Source organism: Camelus dromedarius, chromosome 3 (genome assembly GCF_036321535.1).
Source record: "Camelus dromedarius isolate mCamDro1 chromosome 3, mCamDro1.pat, whole genome shotgun sequence".
NCBI classification, from domain to species: domain Eukaryota; kingdom Metazoa; phylum Chordata; class Mammalia; order Artiodactyla; family Camelidae; genus Camelus; species Camelus dromedarius.
Window position 1 is genome coordinate 66,378,949 of NC_087438.1, and position 20,513 is coordinate 66,399,461.

Here is a 20,513-nt window from a genome sequence, read left to right on the forward strand (position 1 = left end):
ATTTTGAAACTATGGAGACTGTACTTTGTGACCTCTTTGGATTGCTTTATATTATCATCATGATGCAGAAAGAAGATGAGGGTTTGCTTACTCACTAATTCTGCCAAGAAATATTTATTGAGCACCAGCTCGGTGCCAGGCTATGCAGTGGGATGAGGATATGATGCATTTCCAGAGGGGTCTGTCTTCTGGGTGCTGACAGGCTGGTGGGGTGGCCGGAACAGGAGAGTACACAGCCCATGACAATGGAGTGTAATGTGTGCTAGAGGAGGAGCACACTTAGGGTGTCCATCCTAGGTGTAGGAGATGAGGGGAGGCTTCTTTGAGAAGTTTGCATCTGAATTAAATTCTAAGGAACACATATAACTAGGCAGGTGCAACCAAAGAGGAGAGTATGCCAGGTAGAAGAACAGAATATTCAGTCTTGGAAGTCTCAGAGAACCTGGTGTGCTTGTGGTATACTTGTGTAAGCGGTTAGCCTGTCCAAGCCATGGTGCTGTGGTTTGGAGGGAGTATAAGAATGGAGAGCCATGAGGAGGTAACAGTGAATCAGATGAGGCTTTCTAAGCACATTGGAAAAATTGGATTTTGTCTTCCTCTGAAGACAAGCAGGGAGCCATTTTAGAGTTTTGAGCAGAGGAATGACACAGTGAAACCATCCTGGTTGCAGCTGGAAAGGGTTTAGAAGAGTAGAATCTGTATATAGGGGGACCCCCTAAGAGGCAGTACAGTGAGTGGTAAAGGTGAGCAATGATGGTAGTTTCAGCTGAGACACAGTAGTCCCTGTTTATCTGTGGGGGATAGGTTCCAAGACCCCCAGTGGATGCCTGAAACCATGAGTAACACCCAACCCTATGGATATATGTTTTTCCCATACATGCATACTTATGATAAAGTTTAATTTACAAATTAGATACAGTAAGAGATTATAAACAATAATAATAGAAGAAAAATTATAATTATATACTGTAATAAAAGTTAAGTGACTGTGGTCTCTCTGGACTGTATTCACCCTTCTCTTTGTGATGATGTGAGATGATAAAATGCTGTGTAATGAGATGAAGTGAGGTGAATGACATCGGCATTGTGACTGAAGCTTTAGGCTCCTATTGACCCTCTGACAACAGTCAGAAGGAGGATCATCTGTTGGTTGATCTTGGATCATTGAGCCATGACGATGTCAATGGTTAGATGTCAGGAGCTGACCATGTCGCTGGCTGGGGACCTGGAAGGGAACAGAGCAGAATGTACAAGGTTTCATCACCCTACTCAGAATTGCACACAATTGGGTAAAACTTATGAGTTGTTTTATTATTGTTTTTATTTTATTCAATTAACAGGAGTTATTAATTCATTATAAAAATGAATCAGTATTTTTGGGTCACAGTTAACTGTTGGTAACCAAAATAGCAGAAAATGAAACCATGCAAGGGGGAATTAATGTGGTGACAGGGAGAAGTGGATTAATTCCAGAATTAATAAAAAGTATTATTCCTACTTGTGAGGAGGGACTGTTTATCATTTTCAGTCCCAGGTTTCTGCAGAACCTGCTTCTACTGCAGGCCCTCCTACCCGTGTGACCCCACTGCCCCCAGGATTCCCAGTCTTTGGTGGCCTGGTTGGAAATGATAGGCAAAACCAGTGAGAGTCTCCTCTCATTTTCTAGGATTATGAGAATTGAGACACCAAAATATTGAGTCAGTGAACATTGGGAACTTGATCTGAAAAATCATATAACTATTGATAAATAAGAAGAAAAAACAAAACCAAGCAAAAAGACTGATCATCAGAGAGAGGAAAATGAAACAGATTTACAGATTATGCCAGAGACAAGAATCTATTTCATATCCTGCTCTTAAATTACCAAATACCAAGTATGTGTACAATAACCATACCATTTTGTACTTGAGCAAGTTAGGGTGAACTTTTACTTGAATTATTTTAGTTCATCTCCTCTCCTGCCCCTCAGCCACATAATTTGAGATTCATATGGTGCTAACAGGGTTGCACGATGAGTTGGTTAGGGGCCTCTGAGCCTTTAACTGTTTTATCGCTTTGTTTACATCAGTCTCAACTTATGCATTTAAAAGTAAGGAAATATCATGCCCTTTTCATGATCATAGACTCAGAACTCCAGGTTTCTAGGTTTGAGGTTATTGGTTTCTTGGCTCCCTGGAAATCTTTATTTCCATTTACAAAAAGGTTATGAGACTGACCAAAGCAGATTCACTCAGCCTTTCAGAAGCCTTGTGACCGGACAAGAGGACATGTTTTAAGTTGATGTGTTATTCAAAACACATCATATTTTCCTAGGGGTTGCTGCCCTGGTTGTGGAATGGACCATGGGAAGTGATTGTTCCATTTGACAGTAAGAGGAGAAAGCATGAGGGATGCTCAGATTTAATGTTCAAACTCTGGTCTTTTCAGAACAAATGTGTTGCTACAATCTGAAGACCCTGAAGCTGGTAAATGGAACTGAAAGCATCATAGAGCTCCTTGTTGACACCACATGGTCATAAACCCTTCAGACTCTGCAAAGAGGTCGTAAAGCAAATTGCTCCTTCACAAGTAAACCGATTAAATGGAGACAGAGCTTAGACATCTTGGAGCCTAATGAGGGTGTTTCAGGGAAATGATGCTCCTTTTCTAGAACAAATGATAAATTTTTGTTAAGTGTGAGAAACAGAATTGCTCATAGGAATAAAATCAAGGGACAGAGTAGACACTATATTCTATTTTCGGTTAATACTGGGCTGGAAATGAGGAGACTTGAAATTCCAAATCTGACATTAACTGGGTGACCTTAGGAAAGCAAACTAACCACTCTGCTTGTCTCATTTATAAATGAGAATGCCCATTCACTCAATAGACATACATTGAGTACATATTATTAGCCAGTTGCTTTCACATTTGTAATCTCACTTCACTGTCACTAGAATTCCATGAGGAAACCGTTGTTATTCATTCAAACTAATAAAGAATCTGATGCTCAGAGGGTTTAAGTGACTTACCTGACACAGTAAGTGCTAAAGTGATAGTTGATAAGTGGTGGAGGCAGGATTCAACCCCAACTTTCCAAGTCCAGTGTTATTCCTGCTATGGGAAGCTTCTCTTCTTATGATACAATAGCATTTATTAACATATGTAATTATATTTACTAATGTTTGTTATATCATAGGAGTTTTGGCCAATCTCCTGTGTATATGCTTATTTTCCCTTAAGTTCTTCAAAGGCAAAGATCCAAATGTTCATATCTTTGTTGCCTGCCTCCTTACTTCCCACAATACAGAATACTGATCTTCATTCATTGATTCATCATTTGACAAAATACTAATCAAGTGCCTATTATGTGGCAGGCACTGTTCTAGGTATCTGGAAGTGCACAAAATAGATGATATCTCTGACCTTATTCAGTTATATTCTAGTGGAAGGAGAAGGAAATAAATAACAAGTGGCATAAGTCATGAGATGTATTCAGAAGTGATGAGGGCAATAAAAAAGTAGAGCAGATTAAGGGGGATTGGGAATGTGGTGAAAGGGTAAGTTTGCAATTTTAAAGAAGGTTATTAAGATAAGCTTCATTGACGGCTGCATATTTGTCACCTAAATTCACTGGGGAGTGTCCTCTGACAACCTCAAGCCTCAGCTTTACTTGTGTATAAGGAAGAGATGGCACCAGGCTTTGGCCTTAACCCCAAATTCACTGACATGCATTCATTTCCCAGCAGAGAACTTTAGATCAATATCTTCCATATTAATCTACAGAACCACCAGGGGTAAAAAGTGGAAGTGGCCAAGGCATAGCTTGAATTTATGTCATGCCCTTTAAAACAGACAGCTAGGCATTGGGGCATAGGGCTTAAGGTAATGCTGACCTTAGCTAGGAAAAACACAAGTCTATGAGCCTCACAGATGTGTAATCAATAGTAAAGTAACTGGCTACAAGGGATTTTACACATCTGTCAGCTAAATCAGAACCCTAAAGGGCAAATGCTGCTCTAAAGAACATTAGCCAGATTTGTGGTGCTGACTCAAGGAGTTTGGGTCTATAAACCAGTGCATACATTACAAGGAGACATCAGTATGACAGTTTTTTCATTGGTGACAGTCATAATCTTGTTTCAGTCTGGTTTTCTAGTTGATATTCATGGGAAGATGTTGGATTGGCTGCACTGTCATCAGGAATCATTTTGTTTTTACTTTATACTTTCTTTTTATTTTTTACTTTCTTTTTATTTTTTTCCCCAACAGCTTGTAGCACTTTGTTCTTTGTCCCTATTTTTCATATATTATCTGCTTGTTCTTTTCTTATCTTTTCCTACCTTTTAAAAGTTATCTGCTTTCTTTCTGGCTTTGCTTTTTAGTTTTTATCACTGTTCTTCCTCCCTTCCTTTTTCCTCACCTTAAATATTTATCGTGCATCTACCATGTACTGGGCCAGGCATTGTGCTGTGTGCTGTGTTACAGTGGTAGAAAACAGAGAATCCTCCCTTATGGACCATGCTGTCTATTGTACAAGATGACATTATACTTGTAAACTCACAAATCAATCTATATTGAATAACTATGGAAATTTTTATAATGAAAAAAGAGGAGGCTATAAATGAGAATAACTGGGACTTGTCATACACCAGGTGGTAGAGAAGGCCTCGCTGACAGAAATGTTGTGCTGAGACTGGAAGGATGGGAAGGATCTATCCAGGCAACGTCAGGCAGGAGCCCTCCAGAGAGAGGGAACAGTGGGAAGAAAAATCCTGGGGATGGCCAGAGCTTGGAGCATAAGAAGCTGTTCAAAGACCGTTGTGGCTGGATCACACTGTGGGAGCAGAGCATGGCGTAGGGAGATGGGGAATTCCAGAGGCCTTTCTCCTTGTTTCTCCTCCTTTGCCTATACCCATTTAGGTTGGATCTGAATAAGGTGTTTATTTGAACATATCCTTTGATTTTCTAGGTTATTGTCTGGCCAAAATGTGTACATAACATATGTTTATATATTTATTTATAGATGAGACAGCTGGGTTATGTTTTAGTGATTGCATTTTGACCACCTCATTGTAAATGAGTGATGATAGAGTACTAAACACAATCAAATAGTTATGAGAAATAAAAAATGTCATATATCATGAATTAGATCATAACAGAATTCTCTGTAGTTACCAGCAACAAAACAAGTATGCAACTATGGAAATACGTATGCATTCTTTCTGGATTTAACACATCAGTGAAGTGGTTTTGCACAACTTATGAAGACATTTTATCCACAGTATGTCTTCTGAGCAGAATAATTTAGGAAGTGACATCATGTTGTGCTCCTTCCTAGAGACTGAGTTTAATTTACTTAAAGTTACTGAGAGAAGAAGTAATTCTCTATTTATTGATTCCCTTTCTTAGAAAGTATTAAAAAATAAAACCAATAAAATCTTGCATAATATAGCAAACATGATGTAAAAATATGATGCAAAATAATTAGATTTGATGTTTGGATACCTATTATGTGCTACATTTGTGTTTTCTAACAAAGGAGGTATCAAAATCCTAGGTAGTCACAGGACATAGGATGGGTTTGAGGGTCCCATGTGCTTATCATAATTGATTATTATCTCTAAGAGTAAGAGATAATGCAGATCAGAACCAAGCTGTTGTCATAGGAATGGGGATAATAGTAAGGAAAGAGGGCTCAGTGACTGATTTGATACGGTGTATTAAGGAGAGGGAAAAACTGAGAATAATGTTTGTGGTTCTGTTTTACATGATTCATTGTAGAACAGGCAAGAGAAGGTCAGGTTTATTGGGAAGGCAGGGAGTTGTGTGGTGAACTTGGTGGACTTCATCTGTCTATTGCATATCTTGAGAAAGACCTTGAGATGGGAGCTAAATTTATAAACCTGGTGATTGAAGAAAATGTCTAGGCTCAAGTAAGGAATGTGAAAATCACTGGCACATAGGGAGATGTATCTGTCCAGAATTACAGAGGTGCAGTTTGGTGTAATGGAAAAAAGCAATGGACAAAAAATTATGGTATAGACTTGATCACATCATTTAGTAACTGTACCATTTAGACATGTTACCTAGCTCAGTTCCTTTTAAATGATTCTCAGAATAACTCTCTTATCTTTCTTAAAAAGTTGTTGTAAGATTAAAATGTCAGTATAAGTGAAATATCTTTGAAAGTCATATGTATAACGTAGGTGTGTTTGTTCATTCGTTCATTCCTTCCTTCCTTTCTTCCTTCCTTCCTTCTTTCCTTTCTTCTAGTCATCACTCATCTGTCTCTCCAGTATTCACAATGAGCAAGGGATCTTTGGGGCTGAGAGCAGGGGACTGAGACTTGCCTAAAGGTGTCCTTGGAAATGTCCATCGGCTGGGTTCTAAAAATTTATCTTGAGAACCCAGGAGTTCCTCTTTCATATAACTGAGGGTCATCTGGAAAATGAATTTTGGAGAAGGTCTAGGGTACAACTGAAGACCTTTAATGGTTTCTTAAAGATCTCCCATATATTCAACCAATATAGAACTAATTATGTTACTCTCCTACTCTGAACTTTTAGAATCTTCCTTTCAATTTATTACAACTTCTCCAACTGGTATTTGGTGATCACTCCTTTCTGGTCTACTTTTCTATACCTATCTATACTTTTACTAAACAAAAATCATTACTATTAAGCAATTAAGCTTTGTTTTTGATTTCCTTTTTCTTTTCTCCTGTCATGTCCTTCCCTCCAACTTCGCCTGTTAAAATGCTGCCTAGTTTTAGAAACCATCTCTAATATTATCTTTTCCATGAGCTTTTAATGACCCACTCACTCTATTCTTATGAGCATTATTTCATATCTCTCTTATATACTATCTTATTTGCATACTTGTGTTATACCTTTGCTAGCTTGTGAGTTCCTTGAGGGTGTGGACGCCATCCTTTTGTTCTTCTATAGCTCCCAATCTGGCAGCTGGGATGTGAAACATCAGGGAATATTTGCTCAGTTGATTAGCGAAAGCAAATGTCACAAGGTGACAAATGGTCACATCTAGGATCAGGAAAAGCATATCCTGCATCTGTGGGTTTATACTTATATAATTGAGTCTGTTTTACAAAAAGAGTCAAAAATAATTTTAAAACTTAATTTTAAAAGAAAGAAAGAAACTTCTTCAAAATAATTAGAGGCATTGTGCAATGGAGCACACTTGGCTCTAAAGAGTATTTTAAAAAGTGCAAGTAATCCTGTGAGAATTACTAAAAGTTCTGTTTTCTTTTCAAAGCTCTCTGACAAGATTTGCAGTGAAAAACAGTAAGAATCCTAGTAGCCCAGGAGGATTTTACTCGTAACAATTTCTTCTTTCCAAGTTGGATTCTGAATCATTCTTGCCTACTGTCGTAAGTATTTTGTTCTATGTACAATGATGTGTTGAAGTGAGTTGAAGAACTAAAACAAATGTTTTAGGTTTAGGGTATCTATGCCTCTTTGTTCTTTTTTCCCTGAAGGATTTTCATTGCTTCTATTTAGTACTTCATAAATACATGGGCATGGTCTGGCTGCTGCTGACAAGGGTAGGATTTTCTATGTGGATTGACAATATTCTGTCCTGGAATGGCCCTATCAGCCAGCAGCATCAGTTTTGATCTGCTGAATCACTTATAGCCAATATTTCCTGCTGTGTACACTATCATCTTTTTCTTGAAATTTCCAGAGTCTGTGAGTCACTCTTCAAATTTATTGAGTGGCTTCTGGGTACAGAATAAGAGGCACTGTAGCAGGAACTATGAAATGTGTTCAGAGAATGAGGGACTGTGCATACATCATGTATTATAGATTATAAATGGAAGAAAATCATCAACCTCCCATTGCTGGAATAGTAAAGCCAGGTACTTGCCAGTTCAAAAGCCCTCTTCTGGGAAGCCTCAAACTGCCTGTTTCATATCTAGGTGCTTTATGATGCATTCCTAATGAAAGGATTGATATAATCTGCACCTCATATCTCCACCGCCTTGGACCCAGAGTAGACCGGACCCAAATCCCATCATCTATTGACTGGTTAATGGCCTGTTGTTGCTCAGAATGACCTCAGGGGGAGTGTCAGCATCCTATACTGTATGTCAGTTAGTTGAGTAAGACCCAAACTCAGGGAATTTAAACAGGCAATGAGTCAGGAAAAGCAGAAATAATAGATGGAGGGATGGGGGCTGGCTAAGTCACCAAGGTAGAGCTTGAGTAGAGAGTAGTCAGTGTCTATTGTGAGAATAGACACCAAGGTAGAGCTTGAGTAGAGAGTAGTCAGTGTCTATTGTTTATATTTAGACACTGAAACTGCTAATAGACTTCAGGAAATATTTTTTGGGGCAGAATTCTGAGACATCATTTCCTCATTCTCTCAGAGGATCCCTGAGATCCGGCTAGGGCAGGATCAAACTCATTGAGGCATTTTATTATTTCCTCCTTCCTTGTTTACTTTCCCACACCTGCATAGTTCTTGCTGAGCTCACCCCCCAAATGCGCTACCTATCTTAGTGCCAGCTTTGTGAGAAGTTTAAACCAACATGTTCTCCTAAAATTGTGCTATTCCTCTTTGGGGAAGTAAAAATACAGGGCCTAGTGTAGGACATGGTCATTCGAATGGATGTTAATCCTATCACCTTATAGCACTGCCATTCTTAACAGAAACTTCCTAGGCAGAAAACTGAAGAATGTAAAGCACTTCTAGAGGTGACTTTTTTGGCTAACACTCCTATCAGGCCTCTTGAATTAACCAAGAGAATTATCATGTGTTAAAATATTATTTAGCTCTTAAATACTAAGATTAGTTAATAAAGTTATAATTTTTATTAAAATGGACAAGGATTCTATGCATGAAGTCTTTTAGGAGGGATAATTTGGCTTACTTCCTGGATTTTACTGTTGATTAGTTATTCAGTTGCAATCTATTTTCTTTAGAAAAACCTTCAGTCTAGGATTTAACAAAACATTTCAAGTCAGTTATGTTGAATTTTTTCCCCAAAATAATAAAATCCATAAAATATGGAAACCAATTAACAAGCGTTGTGTTTTTATTAATCAAATAACCTGAAGGCAAAACAATGATGATTGAGTTTACAAGTCTCCACATTTACGTGAGGAGTAGCTCCTACAACCTGCAGTAGACAGGGGGACTCAAAATTGTGGGTAAATAGACAGAGGACCCCACGGAATGGATATTTAAGGTAGGCTGGAAAACTTCTGCAGAGAAAGTTAACTGGGAAAGCCAAATCTGTTTTCTAAACAGTAAGTTGTATAATACTTTGGACATTTTTTTATTCCACATAGTAAACTTCTCTGTGAGGTAGACCTGTCATTTAGAGCTATACACGATCATGTCTAAAATTTTCATAGTATGAAGAAAAATGTACAAAATATAAGCATTCTCAGTAGTTAAGATGTAGATATGACAGATCATTTGCAGGCTTTTGAATAAAAGTTGATTTCTCATTTTGCTTTAATTATGGCTAAAGGCTAGGAATCTTAGTTTTACTTTTTCTCACCAATGACAGCTAATGGATCATTGATCAAGTTCAACAATTCATATATTAATAGTAGGTCCAATAGAAACATTATACACTTTTTTGGGAAATTAAAATCAGAACAGTATTTTCATTCAGGTTCCAGAGCTGCTTTGTGCCAAAAGTGTGTCCTGCCTATCTTTCCTAGTCTTTGTCTATCTCTGTCTGTCCTTGCTCGTGTTCCTTTCATTGTCTTCAGCTCAGTGAGGCGTCAGCACATTCATTTTCAAAGAGAATTATATGGTGCATTCCTCTAAGCCCTCTCTCTAACATAGCCGGCTTCTAGCTGTAAGTGACTTTAACAGGGGAAATGTGTCTTTATTCATTTGTGGAGTCACAGGATCTGTATAATGAAAGCTCTGGCATTATGGTCCAGGTAGGTCTCGTTGTTCTCACACAATTCTCCTGTTATCAGCTTAATTGATCCTACTCTTGTCAGAAGGCAATTTCTGTCTGCCCAGCACAAAGGGAGACAACCAATAAAAGGCTATACTCTTTAGGGTCAAGTTATACACTTTCACAGAGCTGCTGTCACATAGATTTATATCCTTTAGCATTATGCAGGGAGTGGGGAAAAAAAAGATAAGGTAAGATAAGAGAACTGTTTTCTCAGTGGGCCAATTAGATGAGGAGGTTGGATGTGAAAAAGTGGACAAGTTGAATCTCTTAGGTACAGACTACCTAAAATGCAATTTAACACCTATAACACATAGAATTATCATTAATTCATGAGTAATGATCGGGGTGAAAATTCACTTTAATGCTTAGAAAGGATAATGTGGTGTTGTAGAGTTTGTGTAAAAATGTTTCAAATGTGTGCAGTAAGCCTAATATATCATCCTTTTTGATGGGGAGGAGAAAAAAGTTGTGATTAATATTTGCTTTATATACAATGTAAGGACTGGATTTTTCATAAAGGAAAATAAGACTTGAGATACTTAAAACTTTTTTTCTTAGGTGATCAACATTTTGGCACTGAAACAAAGCAAAAGAAAAAAGAAAAAGAGAAAGAAAAAGAAAAACAATGCCAAAACAAAAAACAAAGCAACAAACAAAAGACTGAATGACCTGGTAAGCCAAAGTTGGACAGATGAGAAATTTGAACTCTTGGAGCCACAGCAACTTCATATGCACCTGATACTCACAAATGCACAAACACACACAGATGCACACACTCACGTGAACAAGAGTCACCAAGAACCTTTGATGCTATAAAACAATAGATTTCTGGCATGCAAAGCTCATGTGTAAAAGGATATACACTTTTATGGAAAAATCATTGCCTTGTATTTTTTAAGTATTAATTCCTCAAGAAGGAAATCAGTCTTGTTTGAGGATCGTTTTCTGCTTGTTAGTGTGTTTGTTCTGGCATTCCTCTGGGTAGCTTTTCATCAGAGGGATTTGTCTGGATACTTCCCATGAGTTTTTCAATTCTACACACCTATCTTTGGAATTTTGATTAATCTTTGCACGACTTAGAGGTGATCTTAATTTAAAACTGAATAGAATTAGAGATAGACAATTCTTGCAAATTTGAAGTTAAGACTTCTCATCTTAGGACTACACTAGTGTAGGATATTATTTCTATCTAAAAAGAGTTTTTAATAACTTCTGTTACAAGTTGCGGACCAATTTCAAGTGACTCACTGATTCTCTTTTTCTTTATCATTTCACTACATTCTTCATCCCATTTTACACAGATTGAGCACTCATAATGGATACCCTTTGTGGCGATGGATAAAATATAAATTATAGTTTCCTGACCATAAAAAACTTAAAATCACTTACTTCAGTGTATTTCTCCCTGCAAGGAATGTGTATGTCAGTTAAAGAACTGGAAATGAAATTGAAGATAGGGAAGGAATCTCTTCTGGTTTTTAGTAAAGAAAGGTTGCTTTCTAAGACTAAGATTTAAATTTAAAGTATTTATTAATGGAAATGTACACCTAAGTATCTTCCAATACTTAGTTCTTCACTTAATGTAAGAATCTTTGATTATACATCGAACATCTGAAGAAGCAGTCAATTCAACTTTACCCAGCATCAATGTATCTGTGCTAAATAAACTGACCTGAATGGAAAAATAATCTGTACCAGAAACAGATAAAATCTGTGAAAATTTTCTACTCTGGTAATATTTCCTCTCAATTTTATAACCTTTCCAGGAATATCAGTTATGTTTTTAGTAAAAAACAGAAGTATAGAAGCAAGAAGACATTTCTTAAGATATATTCACAGGCATTTGGCAGAATGATATTTGCAATATTAACTTACGCATTCCTCCCCCTCCTCTAATGTTTTCCAAATTGCTCTGTGACCTGCCCTTATTCCAGCAGCTAGACAATGAGGCATCCAATGTGTCAAGGCAGTCTTGTTACAGCAGAAAGCAGAGTATATGAGTCAAGTTTTTAATTTTTGTATTAAAAAATCAAATATAATAGAAAAATCTTTTGGAAAGATATAAGATAAATAAGAGCCAGGTTTTGCCCATGTCCCACTAACTATATGAAGAATATCCATACTGGGGTGTGGTGGGGGAGAAGCAAGAGGGAGCAAAGAGCTCTCAGTCTCTTGTGGATTCCAGAAAAAGGGCCATGTATACTTCTTTCCATTCTCCACTCTCAGTTGTCAAATCAAAGAGAGGAGAAACATCCCGTATCCCCAGGTGGACTTGGTGAACTTAGAGAGTGGAATGGTCCTGTGCTCTTTTTTTCCAGGCAAATCCTAGGAAATAAAGGGCTCCCCAGCTTCTCTGCACCCCAAATGGTGCAGAAACATCTGTGTGAGTGTCTAGGTAAATGGGCCTGAAGCAGCCCACTAGAATATTCATGTGCCCCTGCAGAGCTCAGGGAGCAACAGAAATATTTTCTGAGTGGCAGAGAGCAGTGAGGCCATGGCACAGAGAGCCAATGAAACTTCAAATACCTTGTTTTCAAGACGAGGAGGCTATGACAGTTATGTGCATGAACTGAAGACAGAAGACTGCTTGAAACACAAACATCTAGCTGATTGCAAGGTATTATGCATATAGATGACAATGGAAGATGCCCAGTTTCTACCCACGTACTCCATAACCTATCTCTATATAATTCCGAAAAAATTAGCAACTAGCTCAGGGAAAAGATGAGAAGAGACACTGAAATGACAATGTTAGAGCCACTCAGTGATGTAGATGCTTTGAATACAAATTAAATTTAGTTATAACAAAGGAAGTTACATTTCTTGAATATCTTATTTGGTAGAATGTGATTGATATTCACTATGTATATTTTTAATATAACTCTTTATTTTAAATATGTCATTGGTATTTCTATCTCTTGTAATAAATAGTTCTAAATATTTAAAACATCTAAATAGTTCTAAAGCTTTAATTAAATCAAATACCCAGGGAACTCGTGTTGCTCCTTTTTATTATGTATAGTGGTGATGGAAGTCATTTAGTGAAAGATCTCTCATCACAATTTCTGGCAGCCATAGTAGTTTGAACATTTTACCAGATATAAAGCCTATCAGAACTGCAGACATCAGAACTTCAAAGGTTGTAGAATTGTAACTGAAACTCTCATGAATGAGATTTTTCAACCATTTTAATCGTCTCACAATTATTTCACACTTTTATCAAAGTTTGTTAAGTATTTAAGAATTTATTTTCATTCCTGTAAAGAGAGAAATAAATATTTCTAGAAAGCAAGGAATGTACAATGGATATCTTATCTATTTTTCTCTGTATATGATTTAAAAATCCTCAAACATTAGGAAAGAGTAGAAGACAAAAACACAACTTATTAGGCCCCATTTCTATGAATTAAATTACTCCAGAGAAACAATCTCAATATCCTCTCATAATGTCTGCTTTGCAAAAACACATCACCTTTCTTTAGGGACCACTCTTTGAAGGATTGATGCTATTAGAAATTCTCAGAATGACCATGAAGGATGTAGAAGGGAAGGAGCCTGCTCTCTTAATTATCTCCCTCGACCGGTCTGGTAATGTCGTCTTTCCCTTGATCATTCCATTATAGTGAAACCTTATTTCCTCTTAAAATGTTATTTATTTATTAATAATATATATATTTTTTAGAAAGAAACAACTACTGTGCTGAAGGCAAATTAACTTGACTCTTAAAAGTTTGATGAAGCTGCTCTTTACTCATAAATTTCAAATTGAATCAAAGTTAGGTGAAATTAATTCTGCTTCCCTAGGTATTTGTAGGCTTAATAAGATGAAGCATGACTAATTTTAGGGTGATAATCTAATTTGATATATGACTAATGAGTAACTTTCTGCTGGCATAAATTATAAAACACTTTAGTTATCTATTAGGTTAGTACTGAGAAAAATATATTTGGACAATATGAGTCATGTTATTGAAAATAATCATGATTAATCTGATTACAAATAATTAAAATACATAAAGTTATGTATTTAAGTTCTTTGAGGAGACTTTTTGTTTGTTTGTTTGACCTGCTGCTTCTTAGTTACTTGGTCAGATTATTTTTGTTATTTTTATTGAAGTGAATAAAGGCTCAAAAGGCATTTTTGCAACAAATAGCATGTTTCCTTAACCGTGGAGTTCATACTTTTTCAAGTGATGATTCCTGGGCTCTGCTTCCTACAGTTTCTATTTCAGTAGGACCTGGGAGGAGGTGCTTCCAGGAACCTGGTTTATTGGGTTCGTTGGGCACATTCTTCTGTAGGATTCCTAGAACAACATTTTGAGAAATATTAATGTAGAATCTCCTCAGTAATTACTCAGTCTTCTGTTTGTCATCTTAGAACTCAACCAAAAATATAATATATTCACCATTAACGGATTTTTTAAAACTTTGTATTTTAGAACAATTTTAGATTTACATAAAAATTGAGTGATTAATTCCCATAAACCCTATACCTAGTTTCCCTTATTATGAACCTTTTGCATTACTGTAGTATATTTATCATAACCAATGAATCAGTAAAGCTATATTAAATAAGCCACACCTTTTCCTTTTTCTTTTTTCTCCTTATGTCCTTTTCCTGTTTGGAATCTTCTTTGGGATGCCATATTGTATTTAGTCATCATTCCCTAGGCTCTTCTTGGCTGCAGCAGTTTTCTCAAACTTTCCTTGTTTCCTTGTTTTTGTATTGTTTGTCAGTTTTCTTCAGTTACTCTTCTTTCCCCTTTTCATATTCTTTGAAAGGAAGTTTACACTTAAGATGTGAGGAATTATATTCTACCTCCTCAAGAGAGGAGTATTTACCTAAATGACTTCAATTCTGCATAGAATATTTATTTTTCTCCTATTTATTTATTTAGTTAAGTATTTATTCATCGGTGTGGACTCATGGAGTATTCATTTTACACTTTGGATTATAATTCAATACTACTTTATGTATTTTGTTGCTCAAAATTTTCCAGCTTTGGCCATTGGGAACTCTTTCCATTGGTTCCAGTGTCCCTTTTACATATGCCCATCGTTTTGTTTGTTGTTTGTCTTACTGTTTATTCAATTTATTGGATTTAGCACTTCTTTACTTTCCATTACTACAGGATGGTCCTAGCTCATCTTGTTTCCTTCTTACTCAAGTTCCAGAACTAACCATTTCTTCAACGAATCCTGGTTCCTTTAATTGGATGGTAATATTAAAAACCAAGGTATGGGTGCTAGGTGCACAATTATCTTTTAAGAGAGTAATAAATGATGTACAATGTTAACAAGATTAATTTATGATATTTAAAAATAGTCTAAAACAGTAAAATATCAAGCCTTTTGTCTCAGGATACATTAAAAATCATTGAGGACCTCAAGAAGCTCTTGTTTATATAGGTTATGTCTATTGATATTTACTGAATTAAAAAGAAAAATTGAGACATTTAAAAATATTCACTTAATAGTCTTTTTAAGTGAAACAATAATAAATCCAACACTTGTTTATATAACTAATATTTTATGGAAAAATAATTATGTTTTGAAAACAAAAAAATTATCAAGAACAGTGTTATTGCTTTACATTTTAAATATCTTTTTAATGTCCAGCTTAATAGGAAACAGCTGGATTATCTGATGTACTTCTTCATTCACTATTGCAATTTGTTGTTTTAGTCAAAGTCTATGAAGGAAATCCAGCATTACACAGATAGGTAATTGGGAATGGGAGAACTTTTAATAGCCTTTTCAGATAATTTTGGGTACATTATGTAACTTCTGGGAAAATCTACCATATCTTTATGAGAGAAGGAGAATGAGACAGATAAATACTATCTTAGTATTGTTATGAATGTGGTTTTGACTTTGTGTACTTCCCGAAAAGTCTCAGGAGCTCATAAGGGTCTCCAGACCACACTTTGAGAACTATTGGTCTTAAATATAATGTGTCAAGAGGGAGAATAAAGAAGCCTACAGACTGAGTCTTGTACTATTACTTATTCAGTGTCCATTTATTTAATTAGTGATCATTTTCACAGGATGATTTTTTAATTTACTTCATTGAGGAGGAATTGGCATAAATGCTACATAGTGGTCAAATGTTGAACTAAATGTCAATGTAAAGTTAGGCAAGCAAGTAAAATTAAATAATTTATGGCTGGACAATTCATCTTCACTTGGTATAATTTCTCTTATGCCTTTTCCATTTTATTTCTATTTACACATTATAACTTGTCTTACTGTCACACTGTCACATTCTCAGCTTGGATTAGGGCAGCTGTGTGACTTGTCTGATGAGGGGTCACTTGGAGGCATTTTTCATGCTTTGCATTGACCATCAATCAGCCATGATGAATGCTCATGTGAACAATTTCCACCATGAAAACACCTTGTGCAGCACTTGAGAGTAAAAGAGGAAAGACAGGTTTGGCAAGAATGAGGAGACAAGAGAGGGAGCCTAAAACCAATTTTCTAAATCTGTTGCTCTGCTGGAATGATTGTGAGAGATGATGGATGACTGATATCACTCTCAAGTGTCTTTTATCCCTTAGGATAATTTTGCCAATTTTCCGGTGAACTTAAATGTCCACAGATGTTTGAGATGAAACCTGCTGATTTGTAATTCAAAGTCTTTAACTGCCAAATTGTTGGAGACTGTCAATGGAAACTGGCAACTTGACTACAGTGTCAGCAAAAGACCGTTGAGTGTCCTGAAGATACTCTTGTAATTTGTCATTGGCATAAATGTCAAGTCTAATGATTTTTTTTTTTAGTAGATTAGAAATAAGAATGGAATGTTAAGTGTTGCTAGTCTCAGCTCACACTTGGTGAATATATAATTCAAGGAAAAAATGTTATCTAAGAAGTTAGTTTAAAACTTTGTTGCATTTTACGTTTATTAAAATGATTGTGAATACTAAAAAATAATTTTAAAGAACATGAAACTAGGGGTTTTTTTAGAAAAATCATCACCACTTATATGAAATGGGTATTAGCTGAAGTGAAAAGGATGTTTCTGGTTAAAAGATTTCTCTGAAACTTGTTGAAAAAGAAGTAGAAATTGGCCTCTCTGTGTCTCTCTGGTGTGCAGACCTCATCCCACTTTTGTTCTGTCCTTTCCTTAATGTCATTGCTTTAGGAAGATTACTAAATGCTGAAAAGGAAGACTTGCCTTTGTTTCTTCATATCCTCCATTAGCACATTAAATATTTTAACTGCAGTTCAACCCTTTTATTGAAATTAGAAACATAGGAACTTTATATTCAAATTTTAAAATATGTATGGTCTAAGTTTCATAGTAAATTATTTTTAATAGTATTATTTTCTATCTTTGTTGTCCTTTGAACATGCTAATAACCATATTTTCCCACAATCTTAGCCAGAATTTCTCAACCTGATTGTATATTAGAATACCTAGGAACTTAAAAAAATTATATACATGCCTGGATTTTGAATTATATAAATATAGACCAAAATGGATTGGAATCCCTTGAAGAACCAAGTATTGATATTTTAAGGAAATTCTCCAAGTGACTCTAACACACAACTATAATTGAGAATTACTGGTCTAGGTTATGAATGACAAATAAGTTTTCATCAACCAATTGTTAATAGCTGTTAGAGAACTGTGTTAAGAATAATGCCAAGGTCATATTTGGATTTAAGGTAAGAGCACTGTGATGTACTCATGATGCCTGCCAAGGACTCTAGAGAGCAGATTGATTAGTGGCTCACATGTCAAGTACTTGCCATCCCTCAACATGGCCTTCTGACTTTAAATTTCTTCCCTTATGAGTACTGGATACATTCCCCAATTCTCTGGTGTGTATCCATAGTATGTGGCCCACCATATGTATCTCATAATATTGATAATGAGAAATTTTATTTAATATACATTTTTTTCTAGTAGTTTCACTAGCAAAAGAGTGGATTCTAAGATTAAGTACTACACACACACACACACACACACACACACGTACATTTTACGTATTGCCAATGTGAATATTTATTATGGCCACAGTATAAGACAGAATGTATCCTTTTTTGCCATGACAATTGTCGATATATATTAATAGTTAAGAGTTATGAACTCAAAAGTGAAGGGGAAAAAAATCTTCTTATAGTCCTAGTTATTCAACTTACTCTGTGACTTCTGCTTGCTATTTAAACTGCCTGAACACTAGTTTTATTATATATTAAATAGATCTAACATTATTATGTACTTTATAGTAAGAATGTTGTGAGAATCATATGATGTATATACTTGTAAATGCTTTGTACAATCAGAAAACATGAAACATATTTAGTTATTATTATTGGCATGTGGATCATCTGATTATCCATAAAAATTTGTCAGTTCAACTAGGTACTATTGTACATCATACTCCACAGCTACCTCTAACAAATCATTAATGCACAGAATATAAAACATTGGGGGGAGATTAATATGCTATAGAAACATCTGGCTACTACCACATCTAAAATTACTGAATAATCTATTCAAGGTCATAAAGCAAGTGGCAAAATCAAGATTCAGTCCCTAGATACACTTTAAGCTAGTCGACAGACAATGCTTCACACTTTACAAAGTCTACTGATTTATATTATCTCAATTGCTGTTTATAACAACCTGTGAGATAGGTATTGAGATCATTTTACAGATGAATAAACAGAGGCTCAGAAAATTAAAATGATTTGTTTTAGGTGGCTCAGCTAATCTTAATTAAAATTAGAATTGTTTAAATTGTAGCTGTAGTGTCACAGATTTTTTATTTCCACAGCTAAATGTCTTCTTTTGATGGTATTCAAAAAATGTATACTTTTAGATTATCATAACATTAGTGCAAAAAGCTCACAACTGATAGAATTTATTTTATTTTTGTTGTGCAAGATTCTACCTTGAAATATTATATGTTGTTTTTTATAGTTTGTGAAAATTGTAAGATGATGGACATTTTCTTTCTGATGATGATTTAAGTCAACTGTCTTGTCTACTTTGGAAAAAAAATTGGAATGGACAAATATTTCTATTCCAAATTCAACTAGCTGAGATTACCTCTTGTGTAGAAAGAATGAGATTTCTTTCCTTTTTTACAAGATGACCATTTCCACCTATATTTACGATGAAGATTTGTAGTTTTGTGAGATGTTATCATATCCTGTATACTACAGGTGTTAAACATTTAAAGGTCAACATTTCAAAGAAATGTCTAAATTTCTGTGCGTTTGCATATGTTTTCTCATGCCCTTGAATTAGTCATGCATGCATAAAATGCATGTGCAAACCATATGGCAAGAGATATATGTGTCACTTCAAAAAATCTCTTGCTACAAGGATCTGGGCTGCACACTAGTGGAATCACAGTTGAAGCCTATGAGGAGTTGGATTCTCAAATGCCTGATTCATGATCAAGCATTGGATTTATTTTTAGAATGAAGGAGTAGACTCTAAGAGTACCCAAGTGACTCTTTCAGTTAGAAATTTAGGCACAGAAGCAAGAGTGTTAACTCTTTGGGGAACCATGTATTAAATTTTATCTAAATGCCCCCCCTCTCAAAAAACCACATTATCTTAGGCAATAATAAAACTACAACAGAAACTCAACAATAATAGGTTAATTGACTTACTATTTTTTAATGGAAGTAAGTGAGGAATCATATGCCATGAAGAAGTATGGCTCAAGGGTTATGTATTTGGTTTTCTTTACTGGTCATGTACTTTCTTGTTTGCCACAGGCCTTGCCACTTCTTGTGTGTTAAACCCTGCTCAGTACACACATTTCGGTTTCTAGTCTGGCTCCTACTGGAATTTGAGTTTGTAACTCTTATAGGTGACCAGGCTTATAGTCCTCCACAACCCCCTCCCCACTGCCCTGTATGCATTCTAAACTAAGTTAGTTTGGCTCAAGTTTCTGTACTCAGAATAAGTTAAGTGTGTTTTTTCTCATAGTGAAGCAGTGGTACTTTAGGAAGACCAGACAGGAGACTTTATCAGTAATCCTTCATCTCAGGTGAGAGGTGATGGTGGCTCAGACTGCAAGGTATTAGTAAGATGGTCAGATACTGAATTTTTTTTGAAACTAGAGTCAACAAGTTGATGATATATTAGAATTAAGATATGAAAATAATTAGAAGTGAAGCTTACACCAAGGTAGTTGGCTCAAGTAACTGAAAGGATGGACTTAACATCAAATGACATGGGAAAGGTAGTGAATAGAACAGTTTTAGGTAGAAGAATCAGGAGTTCAACTTTAGACTTACTGGGTTTGGAATATCCATTAGATATCCAAGTGTAAGTGTTGAATAGGCTGTTGAATATACAAGTTTGGAATTTGAGAGAGAAGTCTGGGGTGGAGTTGTGTATTTTTCACGGTGTTTTTCCATATTTCTTTCATTTTGTCTATCTATGTCTGGGTGATTTCCTGAAATATTTTTTTCAATTAATTGATATCCTGTAAGCAATATCTCATCATCTATAGTTGATCCATATAGAGTAATTTTTATTTTAATTACTATATTTCATAACAAGCCTTTTGGGATACTTTTCAAATCTGGCTCTTCTTGGTCCATAATTTTCTGT

General features: G+C 35.6%; 1 long non-coding RNA gene across 1 annotated transcript in view; it reads left to right on the forward strand.

Annotated features, from left to right (window-relative positions):
• Positions 1-20,513, forward strand: part of LOC116152221 (uncharacterized) — a 467,251-nt gene that overhangs the window by 285,256 nt on the left and 161,482 nt on the right. The window contains exons 3-4 of the long non-coding RNA XR_010379320.1: positions 7,255-7,369; positions 10,484-10,597. This is a non-coding gene — a long non-coding RNA (uncharacterized LOC116152221). The remainder of the gene's footprint in view (positions 1-7,254; positions 7,370-10,483; positions 10,598-20,513) is intronic.